Source organism: Heterodontus francisci, chromosome 6 (genome assembly GCF_036365525.1).
Source record: "Heterodontus francisci isolate sHetFra1 chromosome 6, sHetFra1.hap1, whole genome shotgun sequence".
Classification (NCBI taxonomy): domain Eukaryota; kingdom Metazoa; phylum Chordata; class Chondrichthyes; order Heterodontiformes; family Heterodontidae; genus Heterodontus; species Heterodontus francisci.
The window spans coordinates 66648582-66672736 of NC_090376.1; positions in this window are offsets into that span (position 1 = coordinate 66648582).

Below are 24155 nucleotides of genomic sequence, written 5' to 3' on the forward strand. Positions count from 1 at the left end.
AGAGGTCAGTATGCCAAACAACAACACCCTTGCCAGTAGGTTTGATGACAGTGTTAGGATTGGACCTGAGAGAATGAAGTGCTGCAAGTTCAGAGGGAGACAGGTTAGAGTAAGTGAAGGGAGCAGAGAAATTGAGATAGTTGATGTCACCCAGACAGTTCTCAGTGAAATGATCTAGAGAGGGTAAGAGGCCAGAAGGAGGGGTTCCATGTGGAACAAGAATTCTGAACACAGGACAAAGGGCCCACTGTGTGGGAGGAATACCCCTGGTCAAAGAGGTGGGGTGGAGGCAAAGGCGATGGAAGAAAAGGTTAGTGTTGTGCCCGGCTCAAAATTCATTAAGGTGCAGGCGTAAGGGGATGAAGCTGAGGCCTGTGGTGAGGACAAATTGTTTAGGGCTGGAGAGGTGAAGGCCAGAGGGGATGGTGAAAACATGGCATGGGGTGAGATTGGGAGAAAGGATTAAGTCAGTGAAAATTGAAAAGGAAGAAGTATCCGGTGGGTCATTAGTATCCATGAATTGTTGAAGCTTGCAATCCTTGACACCTGAGAGGAAGAAAAAATGTTTTTGTTAAAGTGCCAGATGAGGCAAAGGATGAAATGAAACTGGACCAGGACAGCTTTAATAGAGTGAGTTGCTGAAGAGAAAGGTTGAAAATGTGCATGTGGCAGCATATGGCGTTGAGTGCGGATCTCAGGATGCAGCAAGATCAGTGGTTCAAGGAATTCTGAGGGCTGGATTTAGTAGCCGTGATGCCAGGAGCGGCAATGGGTGAGCAAAATGGCGGCTGTCCCACATGTAACCCTCAAGGCCGCGCCGCTGCAATTACGCGGTGGGTGACTACTTACCATAATGACAGTGGCCCTCCCCCCAATCACGTGGCAGAGACGGCATTGGAGACGCCGTGAAAGGCATCACCTGATGTCAGATCAGTTGCTGGCGCCATCTTTAAAGGCTGCCAGCCCTGTAGTCGTCAAAAAGGTTTGTACATTAACATCAATTACAACCTCAGCAAGCAGATCCCCTGGGCATCGTGCTGAGAATGTCAGTGGTCAGAGCAAGGATGGCCCCACGGTTCAGTGATGCCTCCCTGCTGATCCTCCTCCAGGCAGCAGGTCTTCTTCCCCAGCGATGGCAAGACGAGGTCCTCCCGGCTGACCAAGCAAGCCTGGATGAAGATCGCAGAGGAGGTTAGAAGCCATGGGGTCACCCATTGTAACTGGGTCCAGTGCAGGAAGAAGGTCAATGACCTTCTACGCTCAGCCAAGGTAAGTTGCACAGTTCCACATAGCTTTCTGCGATCTGCTTGCCTCCAAGTATAAAGGTGCACGTTTGAGACAGCCATTCTAATGATAGGAAGGTCATAGTGTGATGAGAGCAGATTACTGGCTGTATAAGTGAGACCAGTCCCCCCCATTTCTCTCATAGCCCACTATTGACACATGACAGTTAAGAGTCATTATGAGAGCAACGACATCCCCCAGGTGCGGAAGAGGGGCCCATGTTAGCACTGACGTGCTGTACAGAGGTTTGGAAATTAACAGTGACTGCATCCTTCTTCTTTCAGTAGAAGAGGGTCCACAACAGTAGGGAGGCATCCAGGACCTGAGTTGGGGTGCCCAACCTGAGGCCTCTGTCGCAAGCTGAAGAGGAGGCGCTAGAGTTAGCTGGGAGCCAAGGAACACGTGCCATATCAGACGTCGAGCTCGGGGTCCCAGTTGAAGAGAGTGATTATTGCCAAACACGGAATGATTCTAAATTAGACCTCAGATGCAGACGCTATGCTGTCATCATTGTGACATGTGTACCATACCAGCTAAATGTCTGTTCTTCACATTGTATCTTGCAAGGTGATACTTGAAAATGCTGGCAGAGACTGAGGGAAAGACGACAATCTCTAAGGAAGAATGACAGTTAGAGGATGCAGCATCCCATGACACTCCTGCACGTTCCACCAGCACGGAAATTCTCACCTTGGTGGGTATCCGATCGGCATTAGATTCAGGGTCACCTGAAGGTGATTAGATTCAGGCATTAGATTCAGAGCACCACACGCGTGCCCGAGCAGCTGGCTGAGGCTGAGACAGCTGAGGCCTCTGTGGTTGGCCAGGCCCGTACTGAGTCCCAGGCTGATGATGAGTCTCTGGTGTCAACAGCACAGGGCATGCTGGAGTTGCAGGGAGATGTAAGGCAACATCCTGCAGAGGAGCCAGAGTCCATGCACAGCCTTCAGTGAATGATGGAGGAGTCCATCCATGCCACGACTGGTGCCATGTCCCAGGCATGCAAGTGCATGGCTTCATCCATGGAGAGGTTGGCGACCCTCATGGCGAGTCACATTCCACAGATGTGCCATGACCTGCAAACCCTCACCAAGGCCATGACTTCAATTCAGCAGTGGCTGGGTGAGAGAAGGACCAGGAGCATGGAGATTGTTCCTGCTCCTAGTATTTCTCTGGACAGCAGTGAAATTCCAACAAGCCTTCAGAGTGAGGAGGAGAGGCTGCGCACCACATCTGGGGTTTCCACTTCGGGTGATTTTAGTGTGGACACAAGCTCCTCAGCCCGTCCGCCAGCAAGCCAACATGTCTGAGGACAGTCCTGCACTGGTGCAGGAGGCCTTCAAGCAGCTGGGGCCCTCCAGGCCTCAGGCAGCCAGAGGACGACTACCAAAATCATCCCATGCCAAGGGGCATCCTGATCAGCAGCCTGCCTGTGGTCCAGCTGCCAGTGCAGATGTAACACCGCGAAGGAGCACCCACAAACATTTTAAAAATACACCTTGACACATATAGGTATTCACAGGTGAGACAGATACGTCATGTGTATTTTAATTAAATGTGTTGTCCTGCCAATCTTCAGCCTTTATGGTCTGAAAAGCTCATTCCAACATGGAGTGATTAAGTCTTTCAATTACATCATAAGCCTTACAGTACTGCCAAGTGACCACTAACATCATTGCCATGCCAATATGCATGAGGTGTCACTGCACAGATGAAGTCACATGGGCAGTGGCTCAGTGTGTTGCTGCCAATCATGCTGGAGAGACAGATGTTACAGAGACAGAGGACTGCAGGCGCCATACATGATGGTGTGTTTTGTTTCAGGAAATATTTATTCAAGTTCAGGGATTCTGGAAGTGCCCAATTATCAGTCTTTGCTTTGCCTCCCTTGCTCGCTGTTCGCCATGTCAGCCCTACATCACTGCTTTCTGATTTCCCATGCCTGCTTGCTCTTGAGTGTCCTCTGTTTCCTCATTGTCGGAGGATGTGTCCTGCTCCCGTAACTATTCACCTTGCAAGACCTCCTTGCTCTGTACTGTGATGGTGTACAGAACACAGCAGACTACAACAATGCACCCAATTCTGTCTGGTACATACTGTAGGACTCCATCAGATCTATCGAGGCAGTGGAAGTGCATCTTCAGCATACCAATGGCCTGCTCGATGGTAGCTTGGGTAGAGCCGTGACAGGCATCGTAGCGCTCTTCAGCATCATTGGTGGGATTACTCACCGGCGTCAGAAGCCATGTCATCAAGGGGTAGCCCTTATCACCAAGAATCCACCCCTGAAGGTCAGCGGGGGTAGTGAAAAGCAGCAGCACCTGGGACTGGCGCAATATGTACGAGTAATAGCAGCTGCCCAGAAAGCGGGCACACACTCGCAGAAAGCGCATTCTGTGGTCGCACAATAGTTGGACATTGAAGGAATGAATGCCTTTTCTGTTTATGAAGGCAGCTGGTTGGTGCATGGGAGCCTTGATGGCCACATGCATGCAGTTGATGACACCTTGCACCTGTGGGAATCCCACAATGGCCCAAAATCCAATGGCCATCTCAGCCTAACTCTCAGGGTCAGTCCTGTAGCAGTCATAGTCGCTGGCCCTCCTGAACAGAGCATCAGTCATCTCATTGATGCAGCAGTGCACTACAGATTGAGAGTCCCCACACATGTTGCTGGTGGATCCCTGGAATGATCCAGAGATGTAGATGTTTAGGGCCACAGTAATTTTAAATTTTGAGGGCCACAGGCATAGGGTGACCATCAAAACCCAATGGTTGCAGGTCATCATTCATCAGTGCGCAGAGGTATGTGACGGCCTCTCTGGACATTCGCAGTTGTCTCTGACACTGGTGCTCAGACATCTGGAGGTATGTCATCCAAGTCCTACAGACTTGCGAGCGTATCTGGGCTACTCTGCGTCTTGGTGGCTGCTGCTTGCGTCTGGGAGCTTCCTCTTGAGCCATAGCTGCCTCTTGGGTCTGCCTCTGGCGGAGATACCTCATCAAAGCAAGAGGATTCAGGAAATCAGGGTGGATCATACCCATCTCTATGGTCCTGGTAACTTTGGGCTTCTTCAGAAGGTCCTAAAACAAATGCTAGGCTCTTGATTAGCATATGGGGTTGGATGTTTATCAGGTGCACTTGGGCCATCGGCATGGTTCTTTTGTCCCAGTTTCCCCCCTGAAAACTGGCGCAATGAGGTCCAGTGTGTGTCCACATGACACCAGAAAACATAAAAGTCCTCTCAACCACACCTAAAAAGAAAACCTCATCACAAATATCTGAAATTAACTGTTAAAAGTTATAGTGATATTTTAAAAAGTATTTCAAAAGTAAGCTTTTTGTTTTGAAAAAATAAATTCAAAAGATTAGTGTCCACTATCACATCGTCAGGCAAATGTATATAACTAACACTATATGATGCTGTCAATAGTACATGGGAAAGGCAACACATAGGAATTCCCAGTCCTCTGTTCTCCTTAGGCAGCATAATTTCTAGGCTGGTTGAGCAGTATTCTAATCTGCTTGTCCCACACACCATTAATTTTTCAAACAGTATGAATGTGGAGAGTGTGATTTACAATAATTTTACGGCTGTGGCATGTTGGCCAACTTGCTATTTGAAAACCCCAGTGGGAATCCGCCCACAAGTAACTGTATTTAAATATTAATTTCTGTTCTTCAGCAATAATTTATTTGCTGTAACAAAACGGTGTAGCTGTTTATTTAAATCTGACACACCTTTCCATTTCCTGAAGGCAGCCAAGCTGTATGGTGAAATAAGCCGTAACATTGGGGTAGATTTTCAACTTGCCACCCAGGTATAAAACTGGTATGGCAGATCAGTCCCTCGTTATACAAACAGTCCGGTTTTGTTTTCCATTGTAATCAATGGTTTCTATAGCGGGCGGTTGATCCACCATACCAGTTTTATGCTCGGGCGGTAAGTTAAAAATCAATTGTTCGTAACAGGAAATGTCACCTGTTCTCTGCAAATTGCCTTTCTGTGTTGTTAAATGTTGACTTATCCACTTTAAATTCTTCATTAGCTGTTACATAGAAGTGACATTATTCTTGCCTGATAATTACATCTACTTTTTGATAAAGGAAAAAATAAAATATAAATAGTTGTATTAATGTTTTGCTTTAAAAAAGGTATAGTAATCTAACCGGCACTAATTTACTTAGTTTGGACAAATGAAAATGAAGTGAACTTTTGATATATATTGGATGCTATGACAAGCAGCTGGATAACTTAACAAGTACTGATATTTTACAAAATTGATCCTGTTGGTAGTTGTCAGAAGCACAGAGACTTGGAGTAAACAACAAGCAAGTTAGATTTCCCACAGCCTAATAATGCATAATGCAACAATCCTGATTCGGGAAGTGATAGTTGACACTGCTTTTTCACTTCTGTGTAGGAGGATTGAATTCCACACAACAGCTCTGTCTAGCAGAAAATTCAACAGTTAGGGATGTGACAAGGCTTGCTACCAGTCTTCTTTATAGATTGTTTGGGCTAGTGCTGAATGTCGAGGCAAGTTGTAGCAGATCTTGCATTCCTAGTGCAAGATAATTATAGATGAGAAAGACAACTTGACCCATCTTAATTCATCCATCCAGAGGGATCCTAACATCTCTTCTTTGTAGCATCCAATAATTCTGGGTTTTTCCCTCCAGTACTTCATTTGAAAGTTGTATTCCTTATGCATTGGGATATACCCATTTGACTCAACCTGCAAACTGCATCTTTATTCAGACTGACATTTCTGTTTTTCAAACTGCATTTTCTTCAGGAATCTTATCTTCTACAGCCTTGGATAGTGCCTGGTATCTCTTTGCCAATGTGGTCTTTTTGGTAACTTTACAGGATTTCCTGCCTTTCTTGCTTCTTTTATCATCCATCCAATATCCCCATTTCCTTGGCTTCCTTCAACACTTGTCTCTCTGACATGACAACACTATTCCAGATTGTACTGATTCACGGAGGGTCACTTTGGAGGGCTAGTGCTTGCCTGTCAATATCAATTATCTGCGATGACCACTTCCTGAATCTAACACAAGCCATTCACCCTCAAAAATCCTCACACTTCTGTCTGCTCTTGTAAGTTTCTGCAATTTCCTCTCTTAGGCTATAACTCTTGCTTTATTCAGCAGGTCTGGCAGCATCTGTGGAAAGAGAAGCAGAGTTAACGTTTCTAATATTTTTCTAATATTTGTCAGTTCCGAAGAAGGGTCACTGACCCGAAACGTTAACTCCGCTTCTCTTTCCACAGATGCTGCCAGACCTGCTGAGTGATTCCAGCATTTCTTGTTTTTGTTTCAGATTTCCAGCATCAGCAGTATTTTGCTTTTACTCTTGCTTTATTGTTTCTTTTAAGATTGCTAATTATCAGATCGTTTTTGCATATCTTCACCCCTCTATTGTGACTTGGCTGTCTCATTTGTGAACGTCCTGCAACAAACATCTCATGGGCTTCATCTTAGTTATACTTCTTTCAGCTGTTTCCTTTTTCATCAAAATTCTCCTATTGTCCTCTTTTAATTGGATTATTTTTATTTCCAGCATTTCCTTTTGATTTGATTTGGTAGCCATGTCTTCAGCTCTCTAGGCCTTATAGGTCTGGAATTTCTTCCCTAAGCCTCTGCCTTTCTATTCTCCTTCAAGATGCTCCTTTAAAACCATTGCTTCCCCTATCAGGGTTGTTGAATTATTTATTATTAGGATGTGTGAAATCTAACTTGCATGTTGTTTGGTCACCTGTCCTACTATCTCCTAATGTGGCTTGATGTCAAATTGTGCCTGCTAACGCTCCTGTGAGGTGGAGGTATGAAGGCACTATATAAATGCAAGTTCTTATTGTTTAGTTTAGTGATACAGCACTGAAACAGGCCCTTTGGCCCACCAAGTCTGTGCCAACCATCAACCACGCATTTATACTATTCCTACACTAATCCCATATTTCTACCTGTCCCTATATTTCCCTACCACCTACCTATACTAGGGGCAATTTATCATGGTCAATTTACCTACCAACCTGCAAGTCTTTTGGCTTGTGGGAGGAAACCGGAGCACCCAGAGGAAACCCACGCAGACACAGGGAGAACTTGCAAACTCCACACAGGCAGTACCCAGAATTGAACCCGGGTCGCTGGAGCTGTGAGGCTGTGGTGCTAACCACTGCGCCACTGTGCCACCCCTGTGTTCTGTGTGATTTAATTATTATTTCCCTTCAGTGTTTTTTTTTACTTTGTGTTCCCTGTGCCTTTGACGTTACTCAGGTTCTCTCTTTTCAATAAATGTTTTTGTTCACATGCTTTTTTTTTAGATTTCTTGAGCCTAGTCATCCCATTTTAGTTCATTCAGTCCCCTTATTAAATGCATTTTCAGAGAAGCTGCATGCTGTGCTGCGCCATTCCCAAAGCTTTGGAGTATTTAACATTACAATTGTAGTTTTTTTTTGTTCCAAGTTGCTGGTAGCTTCCAACCTCTTACCTGAATCCTCAGTATAAAGTTTGATGTAATAGGATTGTTCCTTTGAGATCGCAAGAGCTCTTCATGGTTGCAGGCATTTCAATGACCAGAAACATATTTTTTTATTATTCATTTATGGGATATTGGCGTTATTAGCTAGGCCATAATTTATTGCCTATCCCAAATTACGCTTGTGAAGGTGATGGTGAGCCATCTTCTTGAACCGCTGCAGTCTGTGCGGTGAAGGTACTCCTACAGTGCTAGTCGGTAAGGAATTCCAGAATTTTGAGCCAGCAATGATGAAGAAATGGTGTTATATTTACAAGTCAGGATGGCATGTCACTTGGAACTTTGAGGTGGTGGAGTTCCCATGTACTTACTGTCTTTGTCCTTTTGGCCGTAGAGACCGTGGCGCTATTGAAGAAGCCTTGGCAAGTAGCTACAGTGCATCTTGTAGATGGTACAACACTACAGCCACATTGTGCCAGTGGTGGAGGGAGTGAATGTTGTAAGGTGGTTGATGTGATGCCATTAGTTATGAAACATACAGTTCTGGCTTACACTGTTAACTGTTGTGATACTGCTCAAGTCATAGTCTTGTAAAAGTCCAATAGCACATCCTTATGTAGTAGGAATTGGGCTTTGGCATGTTAAAATGTGAAACAATGAACTCATACAAGAAACTGGGCTATTCACAATCAATTATGAGATTGCAAAGTTAATGATGCAATAAAAGTTTTACTTTGCTGTCTGAGTAAATCTTCTGTATTCACATAGTCCTCCTTGGTTGGGAGAAAGAATCGCCATGAGTTTGCATAATACCAGTCTTCAAATAATCTCCTATAAAGCATGCTGGAATGATATAGGAAGAAAGTCCTCGCCTTTCATCTGCTCCTTTCTCTCCCTGCAACTGGCCTGAAAGATGTAAATTTGCCTGCTAAATGAAGCTCAGCATTAAAGCACAGAGAATATTGATGACAGTGTAAAAATATCATGCTATTTGGGCTGCCATAGATAAAACTAATACATGTGCAGTCACGTACGAATGTATAGGTGCAACATGGTCTTATATGATGAATGGAATGTGGCTGCTGCAGTTTGAAATAACAAAGATGATCAATGGAGGTTACCAGTCACTTAATGGTCAAACAATAAACTTCAAAAATATACTCAAAGATAATAGTATAATAAATGATAGTTGATATATACAAAGATCCAAGGAAGGGCCTTATATTAAATTTAACCATTTTAATTATAAAAGCAAAATACTGCAGATGCTGGAAATCTGAAAAAAAACAGAAAATGTTGGAAATACTCAGCAGGTCTGGCAGCATCTATAGAGAGAGAAGTAGTTAATGTTTCAGGTTTCTGTTTCTCTCTCCACAGATACTGCCTGACATACTGAGTGTTTTCTAGCATCTTCTGTTTTTTATTCCATTTAATTGATTACTGATCACTAATACCTTGTACTCAATAACTTCAAAGTTCTTGACTAAACATAAGCTAGATAATGATGGAAAATGTTTTTCAAAAAAGTTATTCAAATATTTGTTAAAGCTAGGTAAATAATAGGGATTAAATGGACAATGACATATAGACTTCTCCTAATTCAAAGTTACTTAATTCAGATTATAAAACTTTTTAACACTGAATTCCCACTACATAGCTATTTTCGCTGCTTAATTCAATGTGTTGGATAATTCAATGTTAGTGCAGAAAATGATTGAATTGCTGGTGTAGGTATGCAACAGAATAACCCATCCCTTTATAGACTTTAAAAGGACGGGAATCCCGCCTCCAAGAACTGCTGGTCAATCACAGGGCCGGCAGCTGAGCAGTATTGGCAGCACCACCAGGAATGGTGGCCACTGCTGGTACTGCAGAGGCCTTGGACCCAGGCTCAGTGCTGGAACCCCGGACCAGAGGTAGGTGAGACAGGGTTGCTGGGGCCAGTCCAGTAGGTCCCGGCAAGGGTGTGTGGGGGGCGGGGGTGGTTGGTCGTTCAGTCCAATGGGAGGGAGGTCCCAGGGGGTAAAGTTGTTTCCAGTGGGGGTCCTCCGTGGGCCATAAATTGCCCATGAAGAGATTGCCCACCCCAAGTCCACAGGGAGGGGTCCTCATTTTACTAGGCACACCCCCCTCTCCCCCCTCCGTTGGTAAGATCCCAGCAGCGGCGGGAAAAGGCCCTTAATTGGCCCTTAATAGGCCACTTTAGGGCCTCAATTTGCCTCAGGGCAGGAAGGCCGTTGTTGGCCTATCCCACCCCCAGGAAGATCTCTGGGTGACGGGCCTTCCACTCTGCCGCCACCACCCACTGCCCCCGCCCCCTGTTACCCGTCACGATTCTCCGTGCCCCTCCCGCCTCCAATCCCGCCTTGGGTGGGGGGGGTGGGTTGTAAAATCCAGTCCAAAATATCTGTTCCACGCTCTGCCATTTCCTTATTTCCATTATTAATACCCCAGACTCACTCTCTAGAGGACCAACACTCACTTTAGTTACTCTTTTCCTTTTTAAAAACATGTAGAAATTCTTATTATCTGTTTTTGTATTTCTAGTCAGCTTTCTAATTTCTCTCTCCTTTTTTTATTTGCTGGTTTTTAAATTCTGTCCAATCAATAGGTGCAACAGCATTGAATAAATTAACAGTGTAAGGCAAAAAGCTAAAAAATTCAGAATGCGTTTTTCAATAACTCCATACTAATCAGAAAACGTTGTCTAGAGTGACTCATAGTTTAAAATTCTGTTGCTTATAATAAGGAAATTGAAGAATAAGAAGCAAAGGAGAATTAGCAATACTAAGTGTTAAAAAGGAGTAGAACCATCAACAAGAGATGTGCACAGTCCACAACATATAAAAAGGGTCTGGAAACATTTAGTACAGTGGAGATAACAGGATTCATCCTGCTGTCCGTTTCTGAACTGCCTATCTCAGTCCTTAACTGAATCAAAGATTTAAAAAAATTGAAAACAGAGATTGCCCAAGAGCCACAGTAATACAATACTGGGATTTCATGTGTGAGACTGATATTTAAATACCAGCTTTTGCTGGCATTTGGAACTAAAAGGATGGAAGGAAACAGCAATATAGACTTATCACACCCTGTAAAGTGCACTTCGAGGAACATAGGGACAGGACTGGGCCATTCAGGCCCTCAGGTCTGCTCTGCCATTCAATTTGATCATAGCTGATCTGCACCTGAACTCTATTTTCCCATCTTTGCTCCACATTCCATGATATCCCCTTGTTCGTCAACTTGCAGTGACAGTCACCAAAAAGTATGGTGTAGCCTTTCTTATCCTCCCTGTCAAACAATATAGATGGAGTGGCTACATGGAGGATGACTGCATAAAAATAAAGAGGGTTAAGAATGTTATTATCATATCATTAGATTGGTAATAGTCTTTGTGATAACTAGAATTTTGCATATAAATTTTAATAAGAATGATGCCTAGATTTCCAAATTCCAGCCATAGAAAATTTAATTGACCATAAAGGATTTGGAGCTTCATTTATGTTTCAGAGTGAGGCACATCAGCATAGGTTAAAGTTAATACATCTCTCTGCAATTGATTGAGGAATGACAGGTCAGATCTGAAGTATACATCCAGTCCTAAAACCGATTAGTCATATACCAAAATTCACATAAAAATGTAAATCACTTAAAGATGGTGAAATAATATTAAAGTGGTTGTAATAAGCCTGCATGATTTCAAAGCAGTTTAATGACAAAAATTAAGAAATGGTTGGCAGTTTTGTTTGCACTAAGTTTCCTCTTATGCTCTGTTCACAGCAGATGTTGGGCACTGCATCTTGAATATTTCTGAGGGCAGTGCAAGCAGGTGTTATATTATACTGCCAGTTAGATTTCAAATGGGTTAGTCTGAGTACAGCATTAATAGTACAACATTACCTCTTTCTGGTTTCCTCACCATTGATACTAAATCGCTGATATACCAAAGATATGTTGCACACATTTGGCATTAGACATTGAAAAGATTGTGCTATAACATTGCTGAATATACAGTGGATGTGTGTAAAGAATTAGGAAGTTTAAAGAAGGTTTATCTTCCTAGCATTAAACTGTCTACACCATTGGTTTCCAAGTTGTAACAATAACCTTGCTGACAACATCAGTTGTGAAGGTATATTATATTTTGGCTTCATTTTTCAAACATATATATCCAACTATTTACAAAATATTGGGAGTTTATTTTTATAGCTGTAATGCAATGTACAGTGTCTTTGCAACTTATATTCTTTTTTTCCTTTGTTTCGGTTTCCTATGTAACCAAAAGAATGAGCAAGCAATTGCATTCAATATCGCTGTGTAATCAGGTGCAGGGAAGTGTAAAAATGTGGCTGCTGTAACTCATCCCTATAGGAGAGCTCCTTGCATCCATTCAAAGTCTCCACTTGATGGCATAGACAAAAACTTGACATGTGGGGATGCCTGAGCACAATCCCATGTCCCAGCATTCCATGACATGTATCAAATCTCACCACAATGATGTCTCATTATAAAACTCTTGATATAAATATTATAGCTATTTTCAGTTGACCCACTGCTAAAACTGGTAAATGATGTCAAACCTCTGTATGCTAAAAGTCTGATGAGGTGAAATGGGGTTTGATTATAATTTCTTTAAGAACCTTGTAAAATAATAATTCCACTGTTGTGACATAAATATTATATGTATATAAATGATAAAGCATGTTGCAATATGACATAATGACAAGAACATCTTCAAACCAAAGTGGAGAAAAGATTGTACTGGATGGGTGAATATAGAGAGAACTTACAGGAGGTCAGGTTGGTGATATAGGATCTTGCAGGAAATTAGGCTGGTTATGTAGAACCTTATAGAATGATAGTTGGTGATGTGAATCATCAATACATATTGTGGTGTCTCACACATAAAAAGATATATTGTATTATTAAATTGGCTGAGAAAGGAAATATTGTGTTATGATATACGTGGACTGTCATTTTTCAGTAATTAATTGATTGTTGCCCGATAATGCAGGTCACAACTATTACTTTGTCACACATCAACTGCAATGAACATGATGCTCTCAACATCTGCCATAGCACCCAATGTTAACAAAAGAAGAGCATAGAAAGATTTTTTTCCCAAAAATATACCTTATTCATAAAATTCAGTAAAGAAATGCATTACAAAACAGTTCAAAACAGCACCAAGTTGACATTCCAGAAAGTGCAAAGGAAATCAGTTTTCTTCAATCTTCAATACAGGAGTGAGTTGCCTCACAATACTGCCATTCCATTTTACATGCCATGTATATTTTACAGCGAACCCATATTTGGTTTGCACTGCCCGAAGGGTTTCCCATGGGTCCAGCCCCTCAGTTCACTATGGCGGGAGGATCTTACACAGTGGCTTTCCCCACTGAGCCTTTGCGGCGGCTGCCCCAAGCTTTAGTGCATCCCTCAGCAGGTAGTCCTGGACCTTGAAATGTGCCAGTCTGTAACACTCGGTCGTGGACAACGCTTTGCGCTGGAAGACCAGCAAGTTTCAGGCAGACCTAAGAGTTTTCTTTTTATTTCCAAAATGTACTTTATTCGTAAAAATCTGTAAAAATTACATTACCAGTTTCAAACAGCACCAAGTCAAAAAATACAAACAGTGCAAAGGAGGTCCGTTTGCTTCATTACAATCATGAGTTGCCTCACAACCCTTCCATTTCACAATTGTCATGCCAATTACATTTTTACATTTTACAGCAAATGAAAATTTTCCCGATACAGTTCGAGGGGTTTCCCATAGATCCAGCCCCTCAGTTCAGCTTGGTGGGGGGACCTTACACTGTGGTCTTTCCCCATTGAGCCTTTGCTGCGGCTGCCCCAAGCTTTAGTGCGTCCCTCAGCACGTAGTCCTGGACCTTGGAATGTGCCAGTCTGCAACATTCGGTCGTGGACAACTCTTTGCGCTGGAAGACCAGCAAGTTTCGGGCAGACCAAAGGGCGTCTTTCACCGAATTGATAGTCCTCCAGCAGCAGTTGATGTTTGTCTCGGTGTGTGTCCCTGGAAACAGCCCGTAGAGCACAGACTCCTGTGTTACAGAGCTGCTTGGGATGAACCTTGACAAAAACCACTGCATCTCTTTCCACACCTGCTTTGCAAAGACACATTCCAGGAGTAGGTGGGCAACCGTCTCTTCCCCACCACAGCCACCGCGGGGGCATTGCACGGAGGGGGCGAGACTTCGGACGTGCAGGAAGGATCTGACAGGGAGCGCTCTTCTCACCACAAGCCAAGCTACATCTTGGTGCTTGTTTGAAAGTTCTGATGATGAGGCATTCCGCCAAATGACTTTGGCGGTCTGCTCGGGGAACCATCCGACAGGATCCACCATCTCCTTTTCCCGTAGGGCCTTGAGGACATTCCGTGCAGACCACTGCCTGATGGATCAGTGGTCAAAGGTGTTTTTCCACAGAAACTGCTCCACAAAGGATAGGTGGTACTGTGGAACATCGCATTGAGTCTCAATGTGAGCTCTACTGTGTTTGTTCTCCTTGTGCACAAGTTAATAAAGTAGGTTGCGAGTACTCACTGTGCCGAGTCTGATTATTCCACAACAGTTTCTTGGAGGTCCCACCGAGATGACGAACCCCCGGAGTGCTAACATGGGAGAATAGCGTGGTGCCTTGCAGGTCAACAGCTCGATGACCGCAGCTGTCTGATTTTGGCAATACGAGGTTTTGACCGAGGAAACGCACATGCTCACCTGTGTAGCACTACCAGAGTAAGACAGAAGAGTTTGAGGGAGGTTCAAGTCCCCCTCGGGGTTCGAGGCCCCGGTCTGACGTCAGAAGATGAGGGAGGTTAGAGCCCCCCTCAGGGGGAGGTTAGAGTCCCCCTCAGGGTTAGAGTCCCCAAAAGTTGAGGGAGGTTAGAGTCCCCCTCAGAGGGAGGTTAGCGTCCCCCTCGGGGTTAGAGTCCCCATCCAGATCCGGAGAAGTTTGAGGGTGGTTAGAGGCCCCCTCGGAGGGTGGTTAGAGTCCCCGTCGGAACCAGGTCAATGAGATTGGTAGATAATTCGGAAGCCGGCTGGCAAGGTAAAGTCTGATTAGCTTTTGTTGTAATTATGGGAAATTCGTTAACAAAGGAGACTGGGGTCCCCCCCAAGGGAACACCTAGTGCATATATGTACACACATTATGGGCCTGAAAGCATTCTATATGTCCCGAGATGGGTGAAGTGGACGCAGGGTAGGGAAAAGATGTTCCCACCCGACGGTACCTTTAATAAGGACCGAATTGAGCGTTTGGGATGCGTTTTTGGGGAGATGGAGAAAAGTGGCAAAAAGGACATAGGTTGGTCTGCGTATCTTACGTGGCAGAGGGAAATGCAGAAGCGCTTAGATGAGTCGCGGAGGAAGAGTCAGGAAATTGCACGGAGATCTGAGGAAGTGAGACAGGCACCCAAAGCTAGGATCCTGGTCGCGCAAACACAAAAGGGGCCGGTTCCTAAGAAGTCTGAACCTTCTGTTGAGCAGGAGGAGGAAATTTCAAGTGAGTAAAAACAAGTTACTGTGTCTTTTGATTCGAATGTGTGAATGTTGGAAGCTTCCATGAATTGAATGTCCCTGGGATGTACAGCTTGTGTTCTGTACAACTTGTGTTCTGGAGAACTGACTGTCGTTAACTCTTTGTTGTCTGGCCTTAATGATGAAGGAATGAGTCTGTTACTTTTTTTATTTTTACACGTGTATACTTTGTGGGAACCTATTTTGGTTGTGAATTAGTTGAAGCTTGACATCGGGACAGGGAATTTGACAGAGATTTTGGTATTTTGAATTCATAACCCATTCCAGGAATCAATTTTCTAAGTTGTTTGGAATTGAATGGGTGTGAAAAGTGATTGTTGAGTGTATTAATTTCAATTTAAGATTGTGCACCCAGGAATGGGATATAAAATTGAATTATATTTTAAGTTAAAATTTTGTTTTGATTTTAAAAGTTGGTTTTGCAACTGTGAAAAGGCAATGAACAATTTTCTAAGAGATAAGCTTCAGCCTTGAAGGTCTGAAGATGTCTGGCAGAAATAAATTTGAAGTTTAAAACACTGCTTTAATTGGAGTTCCAGTTTCAAATCTGTTCTAGTTTTTTTTGGAGTTTAAAGTAAAGACATGTTTTACTGACTGTTTTAAGTAGCAAATGTCAGGAATTGGATATTGGTTTAAGGGAGAGAAGGGTAAACAAAGGAGATATAGGAAAGATTCTGTCTGTTGAAAGTTTGTGTAAGGAGTTGGTGTTAAATCTTTTGTGTTAAGAATATTAAATAACTTTTCCTTTAGTTTTTGGTTTTATTACAGGCATTTGAAAAGGCATCTGAAGAAAGAACAAGAAAAATGACGTCATTTATATATCTTTTTTTTTAAAAGCACATGCTATTCTGTTCTGTGTGTAGTTAATAAGTATTATAAGTTAATAAGTCTGAGTTAAGTTTATACGATTAAGGTTAATTGACCTGTTAAGTTGAAAAAAACCTGGAAATTTCATTTATGACTACAATGAACTTTCAAGTTTAGCATGTCAAGTTTTTGGGGGAATCTTAAGTTCTGGACAGAAGACTCACTCATATTACATTGGCCGTTTTGATTTTTAAATATTTATTGCAGTGAATTGGAATTTGGAATCATCTTTGTTATATAAAAAATCCTTGGATTAGAAACATCTTACAAAAGATGCTAAAAAATTTGGAAACAATTGGAGTTTAATCTAAAATACTGTCTTTCCTGATGGAGATGCTTTCCTTTGAAGTTGAAAATGTTACAAATGATTTGTTGTTTTCCAACCCTAAGGATACCAAAAGGATTGAGAAAAAAAATAGATTAAAATGGAGTGTAGTTCTTTTCGATCAGAGAAGAAAAGATTTTGTAAAGTGACGCAGCTGAGAAGATTTTGCTCCGCCCCCTTGGAGACAAAAAAAACCCCGCTGCAGCTACTGTTTTTCCATTTAATCCACCACACAATTTTGCATTGCTGAGAGTAAAATTTATATATAATGGACATTATTAAATCTTAAATTTCTAAATTGACAAATAGAATTGGACAAATTAACCCATTGGGCTCAGGGGCAGAGCCACAATGGATTCTTTGTGTTTTTTTTTTAAGCAGGTTCCAAGGCCACATGAGAACTGATGCCACAACAAGAGATCCAGCAGCTTTAAGAATTTAAAAACTTAATTGCAGACATCAAATGTCACAGCATCTTTATCAATGAGACAAAGTGCTTGAGAAGGAGAAATAGTTGCAAGCACTTCTGTCTTTAATGTAACAAATGTAATACCACCAAGTCTGGGCATAAGTAATTGGAATCGATAAACACAATTGAATTGATATGAGTGGTCATTTAAAGTACTCAAAGGGAAATTTATCTGATATTTAAGAGGACAATCAAAGTTTTAGAAAATAAAAAAAACAAAACAGTCTAAGTGGTTTGCTGTGTTGGATATTAGCAACGGGTTCTGGTCCATACCACTGGCACAAGAGTGTCAATATAAATTTGCATTTGCGTTCCAGGGACAACAGTACGTGTCGCTCCCAGGGATTTCATAATAGTCCGTCAATATTGCACCAGAGTTTGGCAAAAGGGTTAAGTCCTTTCTCCCGATCAGAATGTTTGATCCAATATGTGGATGACCTACTGGAGGAGCTCCTTCAACTCCTTTGCAAGGTTGGAGTGAAAGTTAACCCGGAAAAGGCACATATATTGAAAGAAAAGGTTTATTATTTGAGAATAGTGATAACACAGGGAAAGCATGAGACAGAGCAGATGCGAGTACAGACAATCCTCAAACTTCCAACTCCCCTTACCACAAGATACTAAGGCTCTGAGATCATTTTTGGGCCTTGTTGGGTATCGCTGGAACTTTACTGATGGATTTGACTTAAAGCCAGTCCCTTTATATAATATCCTGAAAAGAACTACTATGTGCCTGGCGGACAATTTAATCTGCTGAGTATTTCCAGCATTTCTGGTTTTTGTTTTGGATTTTCAGCATCTGCAGTATTTTGCTTTTATTTTAGTGGACAATTTAATCTACCAGGTGTGTCAGATTTTGACAGCAAAGGCCCTCCAGGGACCTTTTGTGTCAAAATCATTGGGGGGCTGTACAAGGGAAGGAGCCAGCAATCAAAATTTATTAAACGGACAACAAGCTCCAATCACCATGGTTAACCCCACATCCGAATTACTAACGAGTAAGGTTACGACCCAGCAGCCACAAGTGACTGGTCTCCCTTGCCCTGCCTTGACTACAGGACCATAAAATGGACTTGCAATAATAAAAAGTAATAACATTGTATATGATAATATAAAGCTTGAGTTGGTACCGGTAATATTGAATATCTCAGATATCCAGCTACCTGACTGGTGCCCTGAGAAGACCCAAGACTTGTACAAGGTATTACTGCAACAATTGTTGAGACAGGAATTTGGTAATGAGAAAATAATTAAGGGAAGGAGACATAAACGTAGTTTAGTGAATGACGCAGCCACAGTCCTTAATATTAATGATATCATAGAAAAGGTAAAGGAGGTCCACGACATTTCAAATAATGAAAGTGTTTGTAGTACATATGGTCCGTGGATGTTAGAACAAACGAAGGAAAATTGGAGGCAAATTGATGCAGGACAGGTACCAGTTTGGATAAATTACACCCAGTTGGAAGACTTAGCTAGTCACACAAATGATAAAATTACCAGGTGCCAACTGAGAAAACTTAAGGTATGGAAAGGTCAGGGATGTGTAAATACAGGATCTATGAGTATTGGAGCAGTGTTGGGAATACCTGTAATTCTGAGAGGTAAGTTAGGGATGCAATTACATGAAGTAGAAAATATAGGGGTGATAAGGGGAAAAGATTACATAAAATACCATTATATTTTACCCGACATTATGGAAATTGGAAAAGAGGTAGTTGGAACAACATTGTCTGAGTGTAGTCTGGAAAACCAGGTCGTCATATGTCCTCATCCTATATATAAAACGGCAGAATCAAAATGTGGGTTTAATGCCACTGTAAATTGCACCATGGAGACTAGGAAAGCATTATCAGGGCTAACCCATGTGGCCTATATGGGAAAGGGGAGATATTGCATAACCACCACAACGAAGGAGTACCAGTATGGACATAACCGGACTTGTCCGGTGAGCAACAGTACATTTTGTTTCAACCCACATTTACCAACCAGAGTGGGGAAGATGGAGTTGGTAGACATACAAAAACGAAAGACAGAAAGTATTAAGGAGGGTTTGACAAATTACCTCCGGAAATATAAATATACTATTCAGCCATTGCCCACACGCTTGAGTAAAGAGAGACAGCAGCAAGAAGCCATTGGTGTAGTGTACGACAATCTGGAACAACAGTTGAAGAAGCTACAAGATGAGATTGACGAGATAAATGATTCTACCTGGTGGGAGGACTTATGGAACCGGGGGTCAAACGTGCAGATGCACCCCCGGTTTAGCATTATCTCCCATGTCCTGATAGTGGTTTTGGGTATCATGGTGTGATATGTGACATACTTAATTTGGAAACTTAAGAAATTAATTAGGCGATGTGAGAGGATGTATGAATACAGGATGGACAGCTACCTGAAAGGCAATCAGTATTCGAACTTGCTCTATAAAAGATAGACAATTAGTTATGCCACACAAGCGTGATTGTATAACCTATTCGTATATACTTAAAATGAATTAATGAATGGTCAACTTGCTCTAAGAATGAAATTGCGGCTGTATTATGTTCGCACAATTGATTATGTAATGGTGATGATACAAATGCCTAAATGTATGGGATACAACTATGTGCTGCTATTACTGTAGCCAAGTTACTGTTACGTGAATATGTGCCTAGGTTTGGAATCCCTGAAATCATATCTAGCGACAATGGCCCTTGGCTTCTTGCTGGCAGCACAAGGGGGGGTCTGTGCAGCTCATCCTGTACGTTGTCATCCAACTCTTCCTCTGTTGCATCCGCACCGTTTGCTGGTCACAGAATCTCCAGGGTCCTGGTGGCAGTCCAACAACCCATCTCCTCTCTCTCCTCAAGAACCATGACCCCACTAAGGATGAAGCCCAGCAGCTAGCAAACATAGAACTTGAGTGAAGACTGGAAGTTGTCCTTTCAGGACAAAAGGGGGGAAGTATGGAACCTGAGGTGAGCCACCCTCGGACAAGGGGTGTGGGTTTGCCTGGTCAGTATATTTCTCACACTAACTGTTCCTTAGGAATGTGCCATGTCTGGGTGATGAGATAAGAAGAGTGTTGTTGAAGCATAACGTACTTTTCTGTTATTGCGCTGTACCAGCTGCAAGGCCAATGGTGAGATAGATATGTAAACGAAGGATTGAAAATTACTGTATCTTATTCGTTTAGAGCAAAATCTGAATTGTAATATTATTGGTGCTTTAGAATGCAAATTAAGGATTGAACTATTGTTGTAAGATTATTGGTTGCAGAATAGTATAATTGCCATTGTTTTACTGAAATTCTTCAGAACATCGCATTGAGTCTCAATGTGAGCTCTACTGTGTTTGTTCTCCTTGTGCACAAGTTAATAAAGTAGGTTACGAGTACTCACCGTGCTGAGTCTGATTATTCCACAACAGTGCGGCACGGTCCAACTGCATGGAGCGTTCCGCGGCGATGTGACCAGGCCCATCCTTCGCAACACCGGTGACAGATAGAACCTCAGCACGTAGTGACACTTGGAGTTTGCGTACTGGAGGCCTACACACAGCTTGATGCAGCTGCACACGAAGATGGTCATCAGGATGAGGGTGACGTTGGGTACATTTTTCCCGCCCTTATCCAGAGGTTTAAACATCGTGTCCCTCCGGACCCGGTCCATATTGGATCCCCAGATGAAGCGGAAGATGGCTCGGGTGATCGCCACAGCGCAGGAGTGGGGTATGGGCCAGACCTGCGCCACGTACAGCAACATCGTAAGCGCTTCGCACCCGATGACCAGGTTCTTACCCACAATGGAGAGAGATCGCTGCCCCCACATGCTCAACTTGTGTTGTACCTTGGCTACTCGCTCCTGCCAGGTTTTGGTGCATGCCCCGGCCCTTCCGAACCATATCCCCAGCACCTTCAGGTAGTCTGGCCTGACGGTGAAGGAGACAAAGGATCACTCAGCCCAGTTCCCAAAGAACATGGCCTCACTCTTGCCGTGGTTAACATAGGCTCCCGAGGCCAGTTCGAACTGGTCGCAGATGCTCATCAGTCTGCGCACAGACAGAGGATCCAAACAGAAGACGGCGACGTCATCCATGTACAGGGAGGTTTTAACCTGAGTGCCTCCACTGCCTGGGATTGTCACCCCTCTTATGCCCGCATCCTTCCCAATAGACTCAGCAAAGGGTTCAATACAGCAAACAAACAAGACCGGGGAGAGAGGACAGCCCTGTCTGACTCCAGATTGGATCGGGAAACTTTCCGATTCCCACCCATTGATTGAGACTGTGCTACTGATGTTTGTATAGAGCAGTTTGATCCAATTGCAGATTCCCTCCCCAAACCCCAATTTGGAAAGCACGTCCATCATGTAGTTGTGCGATATCCTGTCAAAAGCCTTTTCCTGGTCCAGGCTGATGAGGCAGGTGTCCACCCTCCTGTCCCGCACATAGGCGATCGTATCCCTGAGTAGCGCGAGACTATCAGAGATCTTCCTGCCGGATACAGTACAGGTCTGATCGGGGTGGATCACCAACTCCAGAGCAGACTTGACTCGACTGGCTATGACTTTGGACAGAATCTTGTAGTCAACATTAAGCAGTGAGATGGGCCGCCAATTTCTGACTTCTGCCCTCTCCCCCTTCCGCTTGTAAATGAGGATGATGATGCCTTTCCTCATGGATTCTGAAATGCTACTGGCCAGGAGCATACTATCGTATTCTTCCAGCAGGTCCGGGCCGACCCAGTCCCACAGGGCCAAGTACAACCCGACCGGTGAGCAGTCGCTTCCGGGAGTTTTACTCGTCTCGAAGGACTCGACGGCCTATGTCAGCTCGTCCAGAGTTAGCGGCTTGTCCAGTCTCTCCCTCCTGCTGTCATCTAAGACCTCTGTGGTAGATGACTGGAAGGACTGGGAGGCTCTGCTGTCTGTGGGCTTCACGTCATACAGCCCAGCATAAAAGGATTTGCTGATCCTTAGTATGTCGGACTGCGGCAGACCAATGAGTGCCTTAAAGTGATCAATAGACTGGAGTGATTTAGTACCAAAATAGCATCCGTGTGCTTCTAGCATGGCTGATGGTGAATGTTATCTTGGTGAGGGCGTTAGAGAGGACATTACAAGCTTGCACCGAAAGTCTACAAAGTAGGCAGATTGTGATGTCAGTCAGCATATCGTGCTGATTTGACACCATCATTCCCATTTTGGACCTTACTGCTCTAATTATCACTCTGTCTTAACCTCATACAGCTAAACAAACATACACTCAACAACATAAAGGACCCCATCCCCCACTCTCACCAGCACTACTTAAAAGAATCATCAAGAACATGCAGGTTCGTTACTGATTACTTTCGACTGGCTCAGTTTGAGTTTGTGGAAATGCTGGGTGTTTTGAGGAGTTGGTGAAACCTGCAGAGAATGGTGCTGCATGTGGGAAGGCATTGCTTGTGACTACAAGGGTTCTGGGCATACTGCTTGCTCCCAGTCACAGGGTCTACAGTGGCAGTCCCCTTTGGGCTGCAGCATGAGAAGACAGATGGTGCAGAGGCAGTAAATAAGGAGATAAGCTGTTCAATGAGGGAGGAAGAGGAGGGCAAAAAGACCTTTCAGCAGGAGGCTTGATCCATCTAGAGTCTCCTGGGAGAACTTTTCTTATCTCCACCTAAGCCAGGAGCAGTTTGTGCATTGCCTGCAATTCACAAAGGAGGTGCTCACAGAACGCCGCCAGCTCTTGAAACCAGACCTGCAGCCATAGAGTAGGGTGAGGACAGCACTGGCAGTGGCTGCAAAGGTGACCGTAGCCCTGAATTTCTTTGCTTTTGGATACTTCCAGACTGTAACAGGCAACATAGCTAACATCTCCCAGTTTGCTGTCCACTATAACATCAAAGAGGTGACAGAGACTCTGTAAGGCAGGAGAGGGGATTTCATTATGTCCTTTCTGAGCAGACAGAAACATGTGGGGCTGGATTTTATAAGCTTGCCGCCGAACCACTCGTCGTGGAGGGGGTAGGCGGTCTGTCCCCGGCAATGGCATCAGGTGCCACTGTGCAGGCGCCGACACCATTTTTAAAGGGCTTCGAGCCCTACATTGCAATTTAAATTTTTAAAGGAGTAATGATTCTGAGAAATGAAATAAAGTGATCCTGACCCGCTCCCACCCCCATAAGCCTAGAAGTAATTACCTGCCTTCTCCCCCTCCCAAAACGCTTACCTTGTGCTCCCAACCTTCCCCGCACCCCACAAAGTTCATCAACTTTAAACTTTACCCCTTCCCACCACCTCCTAGACCAATGAAATTAATCTGAACTGCGACACACGCCCTCACCCCCCCACACACACTGAAAAACTTACCTGCTCCCCGCTCCCTACCAGTGTTCCGCCTCGGATACTCAGACAGGTATTCGAAGGCGCGGGAGTGCTGGCCACTGGCACCAATATTGTCCCGGAACGGACAGCGGGAGCAGGTAAGTAATTAATTTGTTTATTTTAGTAAATTAACATATTTAAATTTTGGTCTCTTCACCGAGTGGCAGGAGGGCCAACATGAGGCCTCGCCGCCGCCAGCAATATTGGGAGCTGTAAAATCATGCTTTGCCATGGCAGAGGGATTTCCCCATGGTGCAGGGTGACATCGACTGCACACATGTGGCTTTGCAGGCGCCATCTTTTTAATACTCAGATATACAGCAACTACAAAGGATACCAACTGCTGAATGTAAAGTTGATGTTTGACCACATTCAGCACAACATGTTGGTGAGTGACCCCTATCTTGGCAGCAGTCATGATGTGTTCATTCTGCTTCAGTCTGCATTGCATCAATCTTTCAGCCACCATGTCAAATGGGCGGCACAACTATACTCCTCCATGCTCCTTGACGGTGACAGCAGGCTTTCTGTCAGCCCAGTCAATACACCAAGCATTTTGTTGTGCATACCCATCAGTCTTTTTCTCTATGCCGTCCCATCAACATGCACATCTGGATCCTCTGCAACAGACCATTGTGCGACCTTACCCTCTAGGGAGTTGGCACCCTCACGTTCCTTTCCCGTTGGTCTGGCTACAGGCCATCCATACCCAGTGACTCACCACATGCAGATCCCACCTCTATGCTATTCTCTAAATACATACAGTGCCAGTATCTGAGCTGGTAGCTGCGAGTGTCAGATCGA